The sequence below is a fragment of the Enhydra lutris genome, unplaced genomic scaffold, assembly GCF_002288905.1.
Source record: "Enhydra lutris kenyoni isolate GAN:26980312 unplaced genomic scaffold, ASM228890v2 scaffoldscaffold4, whole genome shotgun sequence".
NCBI classification, from domain to species: Eukaryota; Metazoa; Chordata; class Mammalia; order Carnivora; family Mustelidae; genus Enhydra; species Enhydra lutris.
The window spans coordinates 13,771,585-13,791,484 of NW_019154088.1; the positions used below are offsets into that span (position 1 = coordinate 13,771,585).

Genomic DNA, 19,900 nt, shown 5'->3' on the forward strand with positions numbered 1-19,900 from the left:
AGCCCCCCCTTGAAGAGAGCAGCCAATTGAAAATGTCCAGTCATGAAAGGATGGAAGATGGTGTGAAGGCCAGTGCCGAAGCCAGCTGGCCCCAGCCTGCTCCCAGAGCTAAGAGAGAGGCTCCAGTCTTTACCAAAGCGAGTCGTTGGGCCGCTCTGGGCCAGGGTGGCCTTATCTGTTAAGTGTGCGCAGGGGTCACTGTTTTCCTGGGACGCGCTGGGAACCGGGCAGAAGCACGCCCAGGAGGACCTAATCCAAACTGCCCGACCTTTATCCAGAGCCCGGCCTCCCCTTCGCCCCTCCCAGTTACGCGGCGCCTGCCGGGAGAGGGGGTGGGGCAGGAGGGCGCAGGGGGAAGGGGCGGTGGGAGTAACAGGTGGCCTCCGTGCCCTTCGCTGACTCGCGTGAGGACGCCGGCAGCCCTCCGGAGTGCGCGAGGGGTAGGGGGCAGCGTGCCCGCAGCGTTCCAGGCCGGCTGGACCCGCGTCCCTAGCTCTGTCCTCTGGGCGCACTCAAAACCCGGTGCCGTTTGCACTTGGCCTCGGTCTCGGGCTGGGGCGCCAGGCGGGGCAGCGACAGGACCTTTCCGGACCTTTCCTGCGGGAAGCCCCGCTCTCCCCGCCCCTAGCATCCGCCCGGGGGCCGGGCAGGCAGGCGGGCGGGCGGAGCCCCAGCGGAGGCCGTGAGCCCGGGCAGGGAGCAGCCCCTCTTGCTGCGCCAACACTGTGGCCGGAAGCTCCGCTCGCCCCTGGGTAAGAGGCCATCTCGGGCCGTGGGCCAGGGGAGGGGACCAGGCGGGGACAGATCACCCCGGAGGCTGGTTGGTGGCCCCGCTCTGCCCACGCAGCCTGGACTGTGCGCGGACCGTCGCTTCACGCTCCTTCCCCACCCGCGACGCCCGCAGCTCTTGCTGCCCTTGTCTGGAACTTGGCTGTGGGGACTCGTGCTTCCTTCCCGGAGTGTCGGGTTTCGGGGGCGCGGTGACGCCAACCTGCGAGCGGCGGTTGGAAACCCAAGGATCTGTGGTCTTGGTGCGTGGGAATTTCTTGGCGGCTTGGTATGCGGGAATTGGTGACGCCCTCCACTTGTTGAATATGTCCCTTAGCGCCGTCGCGGCACACAGTGCCCAGTCTCAGGGATTCGAGGTTGACATCAGCCCGCCCCGGAGGCACACTTATCCACCGACGCCGAGCGTCTGACTGAGGCGGACACTCAAAGAATCAGCTTCGGCTGGAACGAGATAGCATTTAGGTCAAGTGCTGAACGGGAATTGGTGGAAAGGAGAGAATCCTCTGGCGGAATTGGGGCTCTTACCGTTTGCTCTTCATCTCGCGGTTAAATATGAAAATCCCAGCCTCGCTTCTTGCTCAAAGACGCAGTGAGAAGAGCTTCTGCACCTGCCTGGGCTTCTTTGCTGTAATGCGGGGTTCTGACCCATTTCTGTACCGTGTAGCCCTTCGGCAGGCCGTTCTGGGGAGAGTAAGGATGCCTTCCCCAAACAATAGTTTTAAAGCTATAAAATAAAAGTATTGTAAAGGGAACTATTTCCAAAGCACTTATCAAATATTAAAAGAATCTATAATGTAGTAATATATGTGCTTTAAAGAAAACCTAATGCATTAAAGATCTAGCAGCAGATCTAGCTACCATAATTTTGGAATAGTAATGAGCATAAACAATATTTCAAGATATAGGCAACACCTGTGATATAAGAAAACACCTGTGGTTTTTATTTTTTTATTTTATTTATTTATTTGACAGACAGAGATCACAAGTAGGCAGAGAGGCAGGCAGAGAGAGAGGGGAAGCAGGTTCCCCACTGAGCAGAGAGCCCGATGCGGGGCTCAATCCCAGGACCCTGGGATCATGACCCCAGCCGAAGGCAGAGGCTTTAACCCACTGAGCCACCCAGGTGCCCCTTGACCTTGGCTTTTGAACTTCTTTCCGCCTTAGCTTTTTCATTGCATGGTGGAGATAATTGTGTCTTCCCATCTGTTTAAGTACTTAGCACCACACCTGGCACAGAGATGTGAAATAAATACCCTTTATTAGTCCCTCACGCTTATGGCCATCATGGTTGGTATGCCCAGCCCTGGTATATGGAAGGTACTCAGTAAACATTTATTGAATGAATGAATAAGCAGGTTGGAGAGGGTTGCTTATGATTACATCTAAAAAACTGAAAATTCACTGAGGAGACAGCTGGTGGTTTGAGATATGACTATTTAAAATTTGGGTGGCTTTTTTTTTTTTTTTTTTTTTTTACAGGCTAAACAAATATATAAACACATCTGGAGCTGAGTGCTTGGGATGTCAGTCAGGGCTGATAGATCGTGTGAGTGGGTCTGTGCAGCTGGTGTTCTGCCCAAGAAAATGATTTTGAGTGTTGTTGGGAAACCCGCATTCCTCTGCAGAACAGTTCTTTTGCATCTTTACTGTGTCTAAACTTGTTAATCCGTATGTTGTAACACAGGAAATGTCTAATAGGAAATGGAGACAGACCCATGATGAGGCACTTCTGGGCATAGATACACATTTCTTTTTCCTCTTTTCTTCTTACCTTTCCCCGCCCTACCACCCACTACATAAGTCTGCCCCTGAAGACTTGGTAAATAGCAGTAGTGGTGGGAAGAATTTGCTATAAGCTGCCCAGACTAGGCCTGAAGCCAACTAATTGCTTCTTTTTCTTGTCTTTTTTTTTATTTAAGATCTTATTTATTTAAGAGAGAGCCCACGAGCAGGGGAAGGTAGAGGGAAAAGATAAGCAGATTCCTAATGCAGTGGGGAGCCCAAGGTGGGGGGCTCCATCCCAGGACCCCAAGATCATGACCTGAGCCAAAGTCTCAAAGCTTAATCGAGCGAGCCACCCCGCTGCTTCCTAACTAGTTGCTTCTTAATTCCCAGCCTTTAAAGTCTATGTAATCCAGTAAATGTGGATGGTAACAGGAAGAAGAAAAGTCAGTCTAGCCAGCCAGCCTTGAGGTTTACTTTGTAAAAGTGCTAAATTGGGGACTGGAAGATTGGGAGAGAACTTTGAAAGGAATAGGAAATTTAGAACGCACTGGGGCTAACTCTGGTGTTATGGACTGAATGTGTCTGCTCAAAATTCCTATGTTGAAGCCCTAACCCCCAGGGCCTTGGCATATGACAGTATTTGGAGATAGAGCCCTTAAAAAAGAAATTAAGATTAAATGAGATCATAGGGTGGGACCTAATCCAATATGACTGATGTTCTTACAAAAGGAAGAGATACCAGGGGCTAGCCTGGTTATACCTTTGGGATTCTGTGCTGCAGTAATTCACAGCTGGGATCAATCTCAGGAGTTAGGAGAATAAGTATTCCCATTTGAGTCCTGCTTGTGAACCTCCCTTTCCCTTTCCCCCCTTCATTTGGAAGATCACATTGTTTCGAAAAGGAAGAGACTTTTGGAGACTCCCAGTCCAATCCTTTATCCAGTGCTGGCACTGCCTGGAATGTGGACCCAGTCTTCTGACTCCCTGACTCCTGACACACCCTCAAACAGAGCTTCACCAGGATGGGGAACTGCGTCATTGGGTTAGACATAGGACAGACACCAGCTTATGCGACTTGGCACACCTGTTACCTAGCCTACCCCTCGTTCTGTTCTAACCATTAAAGGATTTAGTTCGGCGTCTCTTCAGTCATGTTCAAACAACATATATAACTTGTAATTGAAGAGTCTTTTCTCATTGTGTTAAGACCTCACACACTGGATTCCAGGGACTAATATGCCTGATTAATTGGCCAGTCCTTGTTCATAATGAAATTCTACGCTTCAGAGCCTTCTTGTATGGGAGACTGAGCAGGAGGCCCAGCACTCCCGAGCCTGATGAGTAATTTTACTGTGACCATTTATCAGATTCAGCCTAAGCTGACCCTGCTGTGTGACTGGGAGCAAATTAATCCCACATCAGGCCTCCATCTCCAGTGTGTCCTGTTCTACAGTCTGGGGATGGACACACACACATAGGCATATGCAGACGTTGAAAGGAAGCCTGCAGTATACTTGACTAGAGGCCAACTGTGAATGATGGACTTGAAGGGGAGCTAAAGGGTGATTACTCATAAACCAGAACATGTGCGGCCACATTCCCATTGGCTAACTCAAGCAGGGAAGCAAGGCATTCCCCCACCTGCCAACAGCTCAGTCAAAACCTCTAACTTTCCGTTGAAATAAACCAGTTGACAGACTTATTTCTTCCTTGTCTGAAGTCAGAGTGCAAGCATTTTCCTTTTGTAAGTGTAATTTTTATTTTCTGCAAATATATGGCTTGAAATATATTGAAGTTGTCAATTCCTCATTATAAGGCTTTCTTGATTATAAAATGAGTATAGGCAAGGGGAACTGGTCGGAAATTCCTTAGCAGCCAAGGGGACTGCTGTTTTGTGGCCAACTCCTCACTGATGACTCTGTCAGTCACTCTTTAAAGACATTTCTTAACACTTTGTTCTTAAAGAGTTAGGGAACTAATGAGCCCCAGTGTGGCTCTGACCCCTGAGTCATGAGGGAGCAGTACATGATATTTGTTTCCTGGATGACTTTCTCTTGGTCCACAACCAGAGCATTTGCTGCACGGCTTAATACTTAATGTTAAAATATTTAAATATTTGATTTTTATAGCAACTCTGGAGAGTTGTGCTGTGGCCCTGCAGGCCTAAACGAAGATTGCTCCATTTTGTTTATTTGCTAGCAATATAGTAATCCAGTTCCCGAACACACAGGTGGTGACAGCGCTGCCATTACTCAAGGGGACGTGTGCCAAGAGGAAGGGCGCAGCTGACATTGGTCTTCACAGAGCACTGCTCCCTGCCCTTTTCGAGGTGTGGCTTCCTTCTCTCGCACCCTGCTTTGGACCTTGACTCTGCGCTGAGTAATCCAGCACTGTTACGTACAGCCTCTCTTCATTAGAGCCACCCGAGCAAGGTCGTCGCTCATATTCTTCTTCCTCGGTCCCCTATAGCCCGTGTGTCACACACAGTCCGCCCAGCCTGTGTTTCGTATCTGCGCCTTCAGCTCTGTTCGCATTGTCTGTTCCTGGCCCTCTCTGGTGCCTAAGTTTCTGAAGCAGCCACTTAGTGAGGGCTTGTATTCCCGGTCTCTTCTAGTAAAACAGACAGATCATACTATTTCGTGGCGGTCCCCATAGCATCTAGCCTGACGCTCGGCACAGAGCACACACTCGGAAATGCTGAACTCAACCGAATTGCTCCAGTTCATCCTCTGTGCTTCCTGCAGGGGATCTCGGGCATTGAGAACTTCCAAGGGCTCTCACTGCCGTTTGAGGGGGGGGCCATGAATTCAAATGCCGGCCAGGGCGGGGCGGGTGACGCAGAGGAGGAACCAAGACTGGGGGGAGCTGGGGTGAACTGGAACCGGTGACTGCTCAGCTCCAGGCGAGGGTCAGCACGTGAGAATGTGGGCCTGGTGCTCTCAGGCCATGACTCTGGAGTTTTGGGGGGAGGTTAGCTCCGGTCTGTGTGTGGCCTGCAGACTGTTGCTCTGTGACCTGTGACCCCTAGATGGGATTGCAGTCATCTGGGGTTAAGCTCCCAGCCTGAACTTCAGTGCCATATGCTTCTCCAATCTTATTTCTTCCCAGGGGACACCTATCAGCCGCAGGCTGCCCTCCTCCTGTACACAGTTCCATAATGCTCGTTCTAGGTGGTTTTCCCTCGCCTGCCCGATTGCCCTGTTTACTGTTTCATATACTTCCTCTCTCCTCTGCTTCTTGGGTGTCAACTTTGACTTTTCCCCCAGGGTACCCTTCCCACCTCTCACTCAATTCATTCCCTTTCCTCCACGTCATTCTTATCTGAATCTTTATTTGCATTTCTAATATGAGTACCTGATCAGGCCCTTAATCACTCACACCTAGACCACTGCACTCGTCTCCAAAACCGACTTCGGGGACTGGTTTGATTCTCCCCCTATTTAAATTGCTCCCTGAGGGGCGCCTGGGTCGTTTGTCAGTTAGGCATCCAACTCTTGATTTCCGCTCAGGTCGTGATCCCAGGGTTGTGGGACTGAGCCCTGCGGCAGTTTCTGTGATGAGCACGAGTCTGCTTGTCCCCCCCCCCCCCCCCTTCCTCTGCTCCTCCCCCTGCTTGCACGCTCTCAAATAAATAAGTAAATAAATAAAATCTTAAAAAAAAAAATTGCCCCCTGATACCAGGTTCATTTTCTCAAAACTATTCCCTCAATTCTGTTACTTCTCAAAGGTGATTTTTCGGTGGAAAGCCTCAGTTCTCTAGTGTGACCCTTCAGAATTGGGCTATAATATTTCTTCCTTGTTTACTCTTCTACTCCTCTGAACAGCAGCCAAATATGGTTGGTCTTCCATTGCCCAGACAGGTTCTGGGCCTTTCTGCCTTATCAGCCAGGGTCTCTGGGAAACAGTCGGCACATTCAAACATGTTATTAAGAAGGGTTTAATACAATAACTGTTTACAAAGGTGTGGGCAAGGTTAAGAGAAACCAGTGGGAGTGGTGAAGTGATTGTATTGATTCGAGGCCTGAAAAAGCAGAGGGTGTGATTACCAGAACCCTGAGAGGGGCACCTGGGTGGCTCAGTCGGTTTTCAGGCCGTGATCTCAGGGTCCTGGGGTTGAGCCCCACGTAGGGGGTTCCTGCTCAGTGGGGCATCTGCTTCTCCCTCTCCCCCTGCTCATGCTCGCTCTCTCCCTCTTTCTCAAATACATAAAATCTTTTTTTTTTAAATTAATTTCTTTTCAGCATAACAGAATTCATTGTTTATGCACCACACCCAGTGCTCCATGTCATACGTGCCCTCCATAATACCCACCACCTGGCTCCCCCAACCTCCCACCCCCCGCCCCTTCAAAACCCTCAGATTATTTTTCAGAGTCCATAGTCTCTCATGGTTCATCTCCCCTTCCAATTCCCCCCAACTCCCTTCTCCTCTCCCTATGTTCTCCATATTATTTGTTATGCTCCACAAATAAGTGAGACCATATAATAATTGACTCTCTCTGCTTGACTTATTTCACTCAGCATAATCTCTTCCAGTCCCGTCCATGTTGATACAAAAGTTGCGTATTCATCCTTTCTGATGGAGGCATAGTACTCCATCCTTATCCATTCGTCCGTTGAAGGGCATCTTGGTTCTTTCCACAGTTTGGCGACCATGGCCATGGCTGCTATGAACATTGGGGTACAGATGGCCCTTCCTTTCACTACATCTGTATCTTTGGGGTAAATACCCAGTAGTGCAATTGTAGGGTCATAGGATCTTAAAAAAAACAACAAAAAGCCCTGAGGAAAGAGCTGAGCTGTAGCTGAGGGCCTCCCCATAAGAATTAAGGCTTTCGGTGGAGCAGGCCAGTTGATACCAACCTCCCAGGTCAGCTCTCAGGGCTCAGCGCAGGGCAGAGAAGGCTGGAGTGAGATGCGCTCTTTGACTTATTGATTTGTGCTCTTCCCTTCCCTAGCATGCCCACTTGTCAACTCCTGCCTGCTCCTGCTCAGATTCTGTCTGTTTCACCATGTTTTCATAGATTACTTTTTCATCAAAACTCCTAAGGTGTTCTGCCCCTTTTGACTACACTGCACTTTGTTCTGTCCCCAGAGGGTGAGGTGGGAATTGCGCACAGCATTCTCTTACTAGCTCAAGAAGGGACCCATCCTAGAACTTTGTGTTTTTCTCCACACTCGGTAGATTTTTTTGGAATGAATTAACTCCCATCAATCTGTTCATCGTTTAATTCATGTTTCAAAGCAAATATGACTGCTGTGGTCTGAGTGTTTGTGCTCCCTCCAAAATTCATCTTTGAACTCCTATGCCCCAAAAGTTATGGTATTATTTGGTGGGATCTTTGGGAGGTGATGAAGTTACCGGCCTTCATGAATGGGATTATTGCCTATACGAATGAGGGTCCAGGGAGATCCAGAGCCAATTCTAACAGGTGAGGACACGGGAAGGGGGTGGGGGAAGGCCCTCAAACTGATGAGGGAGCAGAAGGCTGGCTGAGGACAAAGCAAAAGTCTGACACCTCGCAATCTCCCCCTCACCCCCACCACTTCTGGGTGGGACACATGTGACTTTATTTAGGAATCTCCCAACTATCTTGATGTTAATGGCTTGCTAAAAGGGAAAGACAACCTTGATCAACTCTGCAAGATCTCCATATACCGGTACCTTGTAGGCCCTCTTTAGCATATGAAAGTTCTGTTGAAACCTCCCTTTCCCATACTTTCTCCCAACCGCACGGTATAGAACCTGCCATCCCTCACAACCCGGGGCAGCAGCTCTTCCTGCCCACGGGTCCTGTCCCTGTGCTTTAATAAACCACCATTTTGCACCAAAGATGTCTCAAGAATTCTTTCTTGATCATTGGCTCTGGATCTCATCCCACCGAACCTCACCTATGTTCTCGAACTTCATCAACATGACTATGCTGGTGCCTTGATCCTGGACTTCCCAGCCTCCAGAACTGTGAGGAATAAATTCCTGTTTATAGGCTACCGTGTTTATGGTATTTTCTAGTAGGCTAGATGGGCTTCGACAATTGCTGAGAACCCTCATTGTGGCAGGCACTGTGCTAGGTGCTGAGACTAACACAGTGAGCATGTCACATGGGGTCCTTGCACAGATAGAACTTACTTTCCAGGGGGAATGGAGTACATGGTGCTCCCTTGTCCCCCTTCCATGATTATACCCCCCTGAAATACCCTGATCTCAGCCATGGCCCAACGTCCAGTCTGGCTCACACTGCTCTAGTCCCTCCAGCTCAAGCCAATTCTATACAATGTGTTTACCTTCCTTGCCTTTCTTGGAACTTTCTTGTGGCCACTCAGTTATTTGCTGGCATTTTGATGCATCTCTTTTCCCAGAGAGATTGAAACCTCTTGGTGCTTTTGGACTCTGGTTCTAGACTCTGGTCATGTCTATCCCCACTGGACTGTTCTGGTCATCCCCTGGGATGGTCAGGATAGCGGGTAGTAGCAGGCAGAAAACTTCTGTAGTCTGCCAAGAGCATAGTACCAAACTTTCTGGCTGTCTCTGAAGGAACAGCTGCCCAAAAATGGGCTACCTTGATTTTCTACACTTCCACCGTCTCTGGGTTAGTGCAAGGAGTGTTAGGGTTGACTTTCAAAAATCTGGGTTTAGGGATGCCTGGGTGGCTCAGTTGGTTAAGCAGCTGCCTTCGGCTCAGGTCATGATCCCAGCGTCCTGGGATCGAGTCCCACATCGGGCTCCTTGCTTGGCAGGGAGCCTGCTTCTCCCTCTGCCTCTGCCTGCCACTCTGTCTGCCTGTGTTCGCTCTCGCTTCTCTATGACAAATAAATAAATAAAATCTTAAAAAAAAAAAACAAAAAACAAAAATCTGGGTTTAGGGGGTGGCTGGGTGGCTAAGTGGGTTAAGCCACTGCCTTCTGCTTAGGTCATGATCTCAGGGTCTTGGGATGGAGCTCTCTGCTCAGCAGGGAGCCTGCTTCCCCCCACCTCTCTGCCTGCTGCTCTGCCTGCTTGTGATCTGTCTCTTTGTCAAATAAATAAATAAAATCTTTTTTAAAAAATTGGGGTTTATATCCAAGCTATTAGATTTAACTAGAATGTACTTAACATCCCTGAACCTCAGTTTCAGCAACAGTAGATTGGAATAACAATACCTAACTAATGCGATTGTTGTGAAGCTTGAGTAAGGTGATGCATCGGTTTCCGACTGCTGCTCTAACAGATTACCATGGACTTAGTGACTTAAAGGATACAGATTTCCGATCCTACAGTACAGTAGTTCAGAAGTCCAGCATGCGTCTCACTAGAAAATCAAAGCACCAGCAGAGCCACGTTCTTTTCAGAAGCTCCAAGGGAAAATCTAGTTTTGTTTTTGTTTTTCCCTTTTTCTTTTCCAGCTTCTAGATGCTGCCCACATCTTTGGCTCATGGACCCCTTCCTCCATCTTCATAGCCAGCAGCTTGATACCTCTCTCACCTTTCTTCCAGAGTCACGCCTGCCCTCTGACCACAGCTGGGAAAGGTTCTTCACTTTCGAGGATCCATCCCATTCATACGAGGGCCCACCTGAATTATGCAGGCTACTTTGCCCATCTCAAGGTCCTTAACTTAATCACACCAGCAAAGTCCCCTTAGCTTGCAATGTAACATACTCATAGGTTCCTGGGAGGGGGATGTCTTCGGGCAGGGGCATTATTCTGCCCGCCACACCGTTCATACTCTGGCTCCCAAAGATTCCTTCTTATCCCATATACAAAAGATCTTCACTCTAAGGTCCCCGAAGAGGTCTCCTATCAGAGTACTGACTAAGGTACAAAATCAAATTTGAGTCTCATCAGCTCCAAAGTCTCTGTTTCATCTTCTGGATAACCTAAATTATGTATAAGCGAGGCCACAGTTGCTGTTGATCCCCTCCTCTCCCCTCCATCTCTCCCCTTTACCCCTCCCTTTCCCTCTTCCCCTTTCCTGGTGTGCTCTCTCTTCCAAATAAATAAAAAATCTTTAAAAAAGAAGTTTTGAAAAATGTTTAAATATTCAAACCATTGACCTGATTTTTGTTATGCTAAGGTGTTGTGTTAAGAACTTTTTTTTTAATCTTACCCACTGATGATGTAAATGTCCACTTAAATTTTCTCCTAGCTTTTTTATGGCTTATTTTAAACACTCCAATATTCAAATTGGATCTTATAATATTTAAAAAAGAATTTCCCCTGAAATTTGCCTCACCTTATTCTTGGCCTACATTAGCATTTGTTGGCAAATCTGCTCTTCTTCCCTTAGCACCTAAAGCTAATAGATCGAGAATGGGAGCAGGAACGGGTTGGGGAAATTTCTGTCCATCCGCACAGGTCCTTGTGTGTAGCAGAGACTCAGTGAATACTGGTAGAAATAGTCTTAGCAGCATGTGGACTTAATGTAACTCTGTTCTTTCCATAAAGATACACTTACACATTTAGCACAGCTAAATATAATTTAATTTGCAGATCTTTTGTGCAGATTTTGGGTTGTGCACATTTAGCCACAGTATGATTGTGACATGTTTAGCATAGGTATAAATATGCACATGTATTTATATCCTGTAGGAAACTCGTTCCTGAAACGCCTTTCTGAGCACCTCTGACTGCTGACACTTCCTATTTACCAAGGTTAAGTGGATAAAAAGGAGGTGAAAACACTTTCCTTGGTGGAGAAGATAGCTCATTTAGGTAGAGCAGGTAATAAGAGTATGACAAAGGAAAGGAAGGTCCAGCCCTCTAGTCTTCCGGAGTAATTATGAAATTAAGAAAATCACATTGTATCTGTTACTTAGTTGTAAAACTTTGGTCCAGTCACCCACATAATTCTAGCATTCCACAGTCTTGTGTAATTAGATTGCTTAAAAAAAATTTTTTTTTTAAGATTTTATTTATTTATTTGACAGACAGAGATCCCAGGTAGGTAGAGAGGAAGGCAGAGAGAAGGGAAGGGAATCAGGCTTCCTGCTGAGCAGAGAGCCCCATGCGGGGCTTGATCCCAGGACCCTGGGATCAGGACCTGAGCCAAAGGCAGAGGCTTTAACCCACTGAGCCACCCAGGTGCCCCTAGATTACTTTTTAAATGCCTGCCACGTGACTGTTGAGTGGAGATGTAAGGAGAAGGAGCAGAGGAAAAAACTGGCTAAATAGGGCGCCTGGGTGGCTCAGTGGGTTAAGCCGCTGCCTTCGGCTCAGGTCATGATCTCGGGGTCCTGGGATCGAGTCCTGCATCGGGCTCTCTGCTCAGCAGGGAGCCTGCTTCCCTCTCTCTCTCTCTCTGCCTGCCTCTGTCTACTGTGATCTCTCTCTGTCAAATAAATAAATAAAAATTAAAAAAAAATTGGCTAAATATACAGAATCTTCCATCATGTCCCGAGAGGACTACGAGGCAGCTTTTATTCAGGGACAGGAGCATGTTTTACCACATCGGGCCACATGGGGAAGCATGGTGGGGGAGGGGGGGAAACGGAGGGGACGACATGGGCAAAGCCTATACTGGAGTTACTGTGAGGCAAGGGGAAGGGGCTGACCAGGTTTGGGGTTGACTAATTTGAATAATTTTAGTGGGCGTTGGAGTATAGGGGCTACCCCATTTGTCTGATGTCTGGCCTGGGGATAATTAGGTCATGGGAATATTGCCTTTTGAAGTGTGAAAGCCAGATGGAGGAAGTGGTTGGAAGTATGGTGGACGGTTTGGTTTACATAACAGAGGTGTGCTCCCAGACAAGTTATTTACTCTCTCTAGGGGTTAGCTAGCCCTGGAGGGACAGTCTCACTAGGATTATCAAGGCTCCCATATGTCAAACAATCATAAAATACAATTAAAAACATTATGGATATAGTAGGACTCAGAACATCTCCAGGAAGGCTTCATGAAGTGTCTAGTCCAGTGCCATTGATAATTCCCACAGAAATCACTGCATCCTTCATTTGCATGTAGATTAAGATGTGATCATATTAAGGAGCCATAGGATTTATGAGACAATGTTTGGCATTTTCTTGAGATCCCAAAATGATACTAATCCAGTCATAGTAACGATTTCCACTTCCTGAGGTTTTTCCGGAGTTGGACTTGCCATTTTATAGGTTACTGTCAGACAGTCGACAGTTAATTCGTGCCCAGACATTTGGTCAGACGGTATCCTGGGGCGGTCTATGAAGATGTCTCTGGAGGAATCTGTAAGGCAGATGGCCCTTCCAGTGTGGGTGGCCTCATCCAATCAGTTGAGGGTCTGAAGAGAACAAAAAGGTTCACCCTCCCGCCAAGAGAGAATCCTTCCTGCCTGACTGCCTTGATCTGGGACGGTAGTTTTCTCCTGCCTACACACTCAAACTGCAACATGAGCTCTTCCTGGGTCTCGAGCCTGCTGACTTTTGGACGAAAACTGCACCATTGGCTCTCCTAGGTCTCCCCCTTGCTGACTGCCGCTCTCGGGACTTGTCAGCCTCTATAGCTGTGCGAGCAAATTCCCAGGAGTATTCTCCGTGTGCCAGGGAAAGTGACGATGTTTGCTTTCCTTTTCTACCTCCCTCTTTACCGTCTCTTCTGGTTGAATCCTGTTTTTATTTTTTAAAATTATTATTTATTTTATTATTTTCTTTCTTTCTTTCTTTCTTTCTTTCTCATTGTCTTTGTGTCCCTTGAGAATATAGCCAGTCTTTCTGCAGCCTTACTTTTTTCGGTTGTAAAGTGAAGATAATGTGTCTACCTCCAGTGCCCAGCACAGTGCCCAGCACATAAAAATCTGCCGTAGGACAGTGAGGAACCAGTTTCACAGGATCTAGGTTCCGATTGTCCAAACAAGCCATGTTATGTTGGGAAGGGGTGGGGCGGGGGGATTAACAAAACTCAGGACTGGTAGAAGGAGAGAGACGTGGGTGGGTGGGCAGAGTGCTTTAAAGGAGTGCTGTGGGCACTAGAGGTGAATTTCTCCAGAAGCACAAGCTTCAGGCCTGGTCTCTTGTCCAGGTCCTCGTGGGGGCAGGGAGTTCTAGCAGGGGTACGGCGCTGTGGGGGTGTGGGGGTGGGGTGGGGTGGGGCAGCCAAGTGGCAACCAGGAAGTATTTCTATGCTTGTATTTCCGGTAAATTGCCTGAGGGAGCTATCAGAAGAGTCATGAATCACCAAGAATCCAGACAGTTATTGTGATTTCTTTTCTCATTCAAAGTTAATAATAACTATGATATCTAATTTTGTGTTTGTAATTTCGGTCCCTACATGTTTAGGCTTTGATGACTGTAAAACCTGGATCTATCCTTGTGTAGAGTCCTGCCTCTCTGGGAGATGGTGGTGGGGCCCCTAGGGGTTGTAGGACTCTTCGTCCCTTCCAGGTCCAGCCCAGCCCAGAAGAGAGGCTGTCCCAGATCTCGAGCTGGGTAATGGTCCTCTGACTTACTAGTTCCTGTGAACGTCTGCATTGGTGCTCCAGGGGCCATTCAGAAAAAGTTGCTGTTCACATAAATGACTCATTGTGGCTCCAGTCTTGCTGCTGACACATTGTGTGACCTTTGGAAGATCACCTTGCCTCTCTGAGCCTTGGTTTGCCCATCTGTAAAGTGGCATCAGTACCTTCAGGGGGGCTCAGGTGTGGGCCCCGTGAGTGGCACAGCTCTGGGCACACAGGAGGGAAGTATGGTTGTAATGGTGTTGCTATTCCTCGCATGTCTGTTATCTTGCTATTACTTGAAATATGCCCACAACTGACCATTTCAGTGACTAAAGAGCTGCCCACTCTAACACATTGTTTTTTGTTATTTCATTTTTTTTTTTTTTTATTGTGGACACTTTCCTACCATGGAGAATGCCCTTATATATCCATAGTTGGCTTCAAATTATTATCAACTCATGGTCAGTCTTGTGTTTTCTAAGCTTCTACCTACTCCACTTGTAGTATTTTCAAGCAAGTTCCAAATCATTTCATTTTTAAGAATCTCAGTATGTATTTCTAAAAGATAAGGGCTCTTCAAAAATTATATTAGTGCTGTTATTGTATCTCACCCCTCCCCAAGAAATGTAATTTTTTTTTTCTTTCAATTTGTAGATTCCCTCCCACCCCTCTCCCAGGGGGCAGAAGTTACTTTAAATTTGAATATCAATACAATTTAGCCAGTAGGCATTTTCCTCCAATCATCTCTTAGGCCCAACACTGTGAGAACTCAGTTGAGGAGTCAGTTTGAATTAAACTCTCCTGGTTAAATTAGTGATGTAACCTCAGGAAAGCCCTCCAACCTTATACTAAATGTCATTTTTTTCATCTTAAAATGGGGATGCTACCATCCCTTTTACAAAGCTATTTTAAGGAGTCCCTGAGAGAAAATAAAGTAGAACTAGTAAATGCTCAGTAAATGTAGCTATTATCATTGTGACAGTTTCTCCCTACTTTTTCCTATCAAATACTATCTTCTGGAAGTAATTTGGTTGAGCTGTAACTAATGACAGCCACAGGGCCGATTTAAGTAAATAAGCCTAGAAAGCCCAATGGGGAGGAGCTAGTGGAGGAGGAGGAGCCTTTCTGGAGTCTCACCACAGGGGCATTAGGGGAAAGCCCCACCTGGGCTGAGGAGACAAGGCTCACTGGTGCCTCAGAGACTGGGACCCGCAGGGATCGAGACCTTCAGGATAGAGCAGCTCAGAGTAAGCCTGGCCCAGGGAAGACGAGGGCGGAGAGGCAGGGTGGGAGGAACAGAGGGGGTGGCCAGAGCTGGAGGCTATTCCTTATCTCTTTTCCGCTTTGATTTTGGAGGTGTTCTACGCAGCTGACAAGGTAAAAGTTGGCTTTGTGGTTACTGAAACCTGAGGCAAGGAGGGCCCTGCCCGGTGTAGTGTAGGCTTGAGGTAAAACAGCTGTGAACCGTACAGAGACCCACTGTTTTCTGCAAGAGCAGAAGTCGCTGAAAGGTTAACTGCAAGTCTGACTGGCCTGGTGGCGCTTTCAGTAAGAGGCCCTGAGTAGGAGCGCCTGGGTGGCTCAGTGGTTAAGCGTCTGCCTTCAGCTCAGGTCATGATCCCAGGGTCCTGGAGTCGAGCCCCGCATCCGGGCCGTGGGGCTCCCTGATCATGGGGATGTTTCCACACAGGCGCTGGGTGCTGCCTTTGCAGGAAGGGCCAGCAGTGGAAAGGTGAGGGGTCCCAAAGACTTGTCTGGCCCCGGGCGGGAGCCAGCTGCCAGTGATGTAAGTAGGAGATGCCTAGGTTATGGTCTTATTTTCAGTCAGCAGGGATTTCATTTGCCAGTTAGACTACAGATAGAACAAAGCATTTATTTATTTACTTACTTACTTACTTACTAAGATTTTATTTATTTGACAGAGATCACAAGTGGGCAGAGAGGCAGGCAGAGAGAGAGGAGGAAGCAGGCTCCCTGCAGAGCAGAGAGCCCGATGCGGGCTCAGTCCCAGGACCCTGAGATTATGACCTGGACCAAAGGCAGAGGCTTTAACCCACTGAGCCACCCAGGTGCCCCTTTTTAAATTTTTTTTTTTTTTTTTTTTGAGCAAAGCATTTATTTTGATACGTTGCAGGAGGCACTTAAGGGATGTAGGATTAACTGAAGAATTTTTATTTAACTTAGAATCATGAAATCAATTAATTATAAAATGTGTTAAATGCACTTGTTAAATGCAAGTTAAATTTGCCTTATTTATTTTTTAAAAGTGTGTGTTTCACCTTGTAAGAAAGTAGAGATAAAGTGGCTGCATTCTTCTGTATCATTGGTAGTTAATTCTTTTTACCCCCTAGGTGTGGGAGGGGCAGAGAGAGAAGGAGAGAATCCTAAGCAGTTTCCACACTTAGCACGGAGATCAGAGGGCTCCATCTCACAACCGGGAGGTCATGACCTGAGCCTGAAATCAAGAGTCCATGCTTAATTGACTGAGCCACCCAGGTGTCCCTCGTTGGTAGTTCTTATTTCTTAACTGAATAAGTAAATGTTTTAGATAATCTTCTTGAGAGACTAAGAAGTCATATTAGATTTATGCTTCCTTGTTATTTGGTTGGCAGAAATACTGTTTCTGCTGACTTCAGCGTCAAGTTTGGTCTTTTCTGTTTGCCTTCTGGTTAAGGTTGTGTGACTGCTGCTTCTTTTTTTGGTTGTTGCTATAGACTTGGTTTAGATAATGCCAGAAATTCTTATCGGTTCCTGCGTAATATTTTCTGACTTCTAATATTCTAACACCAAATGTATGGTTTTTCCAACATTAGCCAGTTCTCTGACACCAAGTGGGTGTCCAACAATTAAATTTTGGCGGTAACTCCCGGAATTATATCAGGTTAAGGGCTCAGCCCCACAAGGCTGCCCCCACTTCAGATGTCATCTATAAATGTGGTCCCAGGTTACCCACACTTCTACCTGGCTGACTACATATTTGGGGGTTCCCATGACCCCCTTTTAGGTTTGGTAATTCACTAGAATGACACACAGAAAACACTACTCATGCTTACCAGTTTATTACAACTTAAATTTTACCAGTTATAAACTTACCATTTTATTACAACATACTTAAAGTTTATTACAACTTGGAAATAGCCACATTGACGAGAGCATAGGTATGGGGGTCGGGGTGGAGGTACAGCGCTTCCCCCTCCTAGCATGTGTCACGAACTCAGAAGCTCTCAGCATCTTCTTCAGGAGTTTTTATTGAAGTCAATCCTCCGGACATTCTGTTTGATGACTGTTACTATTGGAGTTGAGAGGACTTTGTGTTTAAAAATACTGAATCCAGAAACAGGCTATGGGTAGCTGCTGAAATAGAACAGAACTAGTTATCTTGGCTGAATGAGGGAAATATTTGCGTAAACTCTTCCTCTTCCAAGAGAAAAACTGTGGTGTGTTAGGCTGGAAGGGGGACTAGGAGGTTAAATAACCATAGATGGAGCCCCTAGAAACCAGAAACTTAGCCAGGCCTCCTCCTAGATCATTATTGTTTAACCCTCTCCACGGGGGTTTAAGACGTAGCCTCAAGACCGTGAAAAAATGGTTTCCCTTTTCTGGGAAGTGAAGAGTTTTGTGGTGAGTCTGTCATTTTGTGAAAAATAGGGAAAAGGGAGGAAGTGATAGGTATCTGTTCGCCGTAAAATAACTTCTTTCCCAGGGCACCTGGGTCGCTCAGTTGGTTAAGCTTTGAACTCTTTTTTTTTTCTTTAAAGATTTTGTTTATTTATTTAAGAGAGAGAGAGTGCACACGAGTCAGGGGAGGAGCAGAGGGAGGAGAAGCGGACTCCCCAACGGAGCAGGAGCCAGATGTGGGACTCTCGCCCAGGACCCGGGGATTGTGACCTGAGCTGAAGGCAGATGCCTAACCAGCTGAGCCACGAAAGCGCCCAAAGCTTCCGACTCTTGATTTCAGCTCAGGTCACGATCTCATGGTCTTGGGATCAAGCCCCACATCAGTCTCCATGCTCAGTGGGGAGTCTGCTTGAGATTCTCCCTCTCCCTCTCACCACTGGCATGCTTGTGCACTCTCTCTCTCTCTCTCTCTCAAATAAATAAATAAAGCTTTAAAAAAAAAAATCTTCTCTCCCTAGGAGACAGCAACATCCTACATGGTGATTTTCCTCAAATCATTTAAAAAAAATTGATTTTCAAAATGTAAAATCTAGAGTTCCTTAACAAAAACTTGAGAAAAGCATGTACAAAGAAGAAGAAAAATGAATTATAGTTATGCCCAAACATTAATAGTTAGGTGTCAGTACCATAAAAAGGAATGGTGAAATATGGAAAATATATCTGGATTTTTTTTTCATTTAATATTATCACATAGGAAGTGTTTTGCTATTGTTGATAAAGATCACACAGATAGTAGAGTACAGTGGTTTAGAGTAGAGGCTCTGGCACCAAAGTGCCCGGATTCAGTTCACAGCCCACCACTGATGGGCTGTATGACCTTGAAGTCACTGAACTGCTCCCTGGCTCGATTTTATCATCTGTAAAATGGGGATGATAATGGCATCTAACTCAGAGATTGAAGGCTTATGTAATAGACTTCATACATGTTACTTGTTAAAATAAAGATTTTATTGTGACATTAATTTATGTATATAGGTGAGATTTTATAAAGCAGAAAAGCAGAAGAACTCAAAATCACCTATTATCATGTATAACGGTACTTAACCTTTCCCCCGATGTTCTGACATTCAGACTGCTATTCCTGCCCCTTCATACCATGTTAAATTGAAAAAGTCATGAATTAGTGGTGGTTAAAACAGTCTGGGACCGGGGCGCCTGGGTGGCTCAGTGGGTTAAGCCTCTGCCTTTCGCTCAGGTCATGGTCTCAGGGTCCTGGGATCAAGCCCTGCATCAGGCTCTCTGCTCAGCAGGGAGCCTGCTTCCTCCTCTCTCTCTCTGCCTGCTTCTCTGCCTACTTGTGATCTCTGTCTGTCAAATAAATAAATAAAACCTTAAAAAAAAAAACAAAAAACAGTCTGGGACCTGAGCCTTCCCTGGCCAGAGTGGAGCCTGTGGGTTTTCTGTAACCAGGATGAAATCAGAGCCAGTCCACAAACCAGTTAACTGAAGGTTCACCATATTAGGAATGAGTATGTGAGAAGTATCTTTGTAAAGGATTTTTTCCTTCAGCGTTAGAGGTTATTTCCTTAGCTTGGAATCCCAGAAATGGAAATACAGCATCACCAGATGAGAAATGTTGTTTTCTAGAAGGGTTGCACTGATTTTAAACTTGTAGCTACAATTTATGAGCTTGCCCCACTTACTGTAGGCACCCAAATCCTCCACGCCCCTTTCCCCACCTCCCCTTGGACCTCAGAGCAGAGATACTGAGGAAGTTGCTGGGTTTGCCAAAACTCTGCAATAGTTAATTCTAATCAAAATCAGCAATAGTTAATTCTAATCAAAATCAGCACTCACCTCCTCCTCCTTACCACTAGTTAATTCCTCCCTCCTCCAGGGCCTTTCTTACTTCCTTTCACATCCTTTTCCCATCTTGGTTTTGTGTAATCCCCTCATGTAGCCTTCCTCTTCTTTAGTTGGAGGGAAAAATCATGTAATTGAAGTGTTCCCATGATGAAGTTCATGACCTTAGCAACTAGAAGTGTTATCCCCCAGCTGGGTACCCTCATTTTAGTAAAGGGTTCCTGGAGCATTGTTGAACCCAAAGGACGGAACTTGATGGTGAAATTTGGGGCAGTGGAATACCCAGAGAGGATGATATTTTGAGTCTGGGCCCTTCAAGTTACGCAAATAGAGGGTGTGCAAAGTGTGAGACCCATTCTGTGGATGGGGTGAAGCCAGGCCCAGTTCCCGAGAGGCCCTTACTTCCTCTCTGGCAAAGCACTAACTGCTCAGCACAGAAACAGGTGAAGTGGGTCTCTGGGAGGAACCGTGAAGGGAAGATTGTTTATTGAATTGGACATAACAAAAGACTGGTCAGCAG

At 46.6% G+C, this 19,900-nt stretch overlaps 1 protein-coding gene across 1 annotated transcript in view; it reads left to right on the forward strand.

The window, feature by feature from the left end:
- Positions 1-394: 394 nt before the first annotated feature.
- Positions 395-19,900, forward strand: part of LOC111161095 (sulfide quinone oxidoreductase) — a 50,038-nt gene continuing 30,532 nt past the window's right edge. Inside the window, exon 1 of the mRNA XM_022524581.1 lies at positions 395-752. The gene's annotated coding sequence lies outside the window, so the exon portion shown is untranslated. The remainder of the gene's footprint in view (positions 753-19,900) is intronic.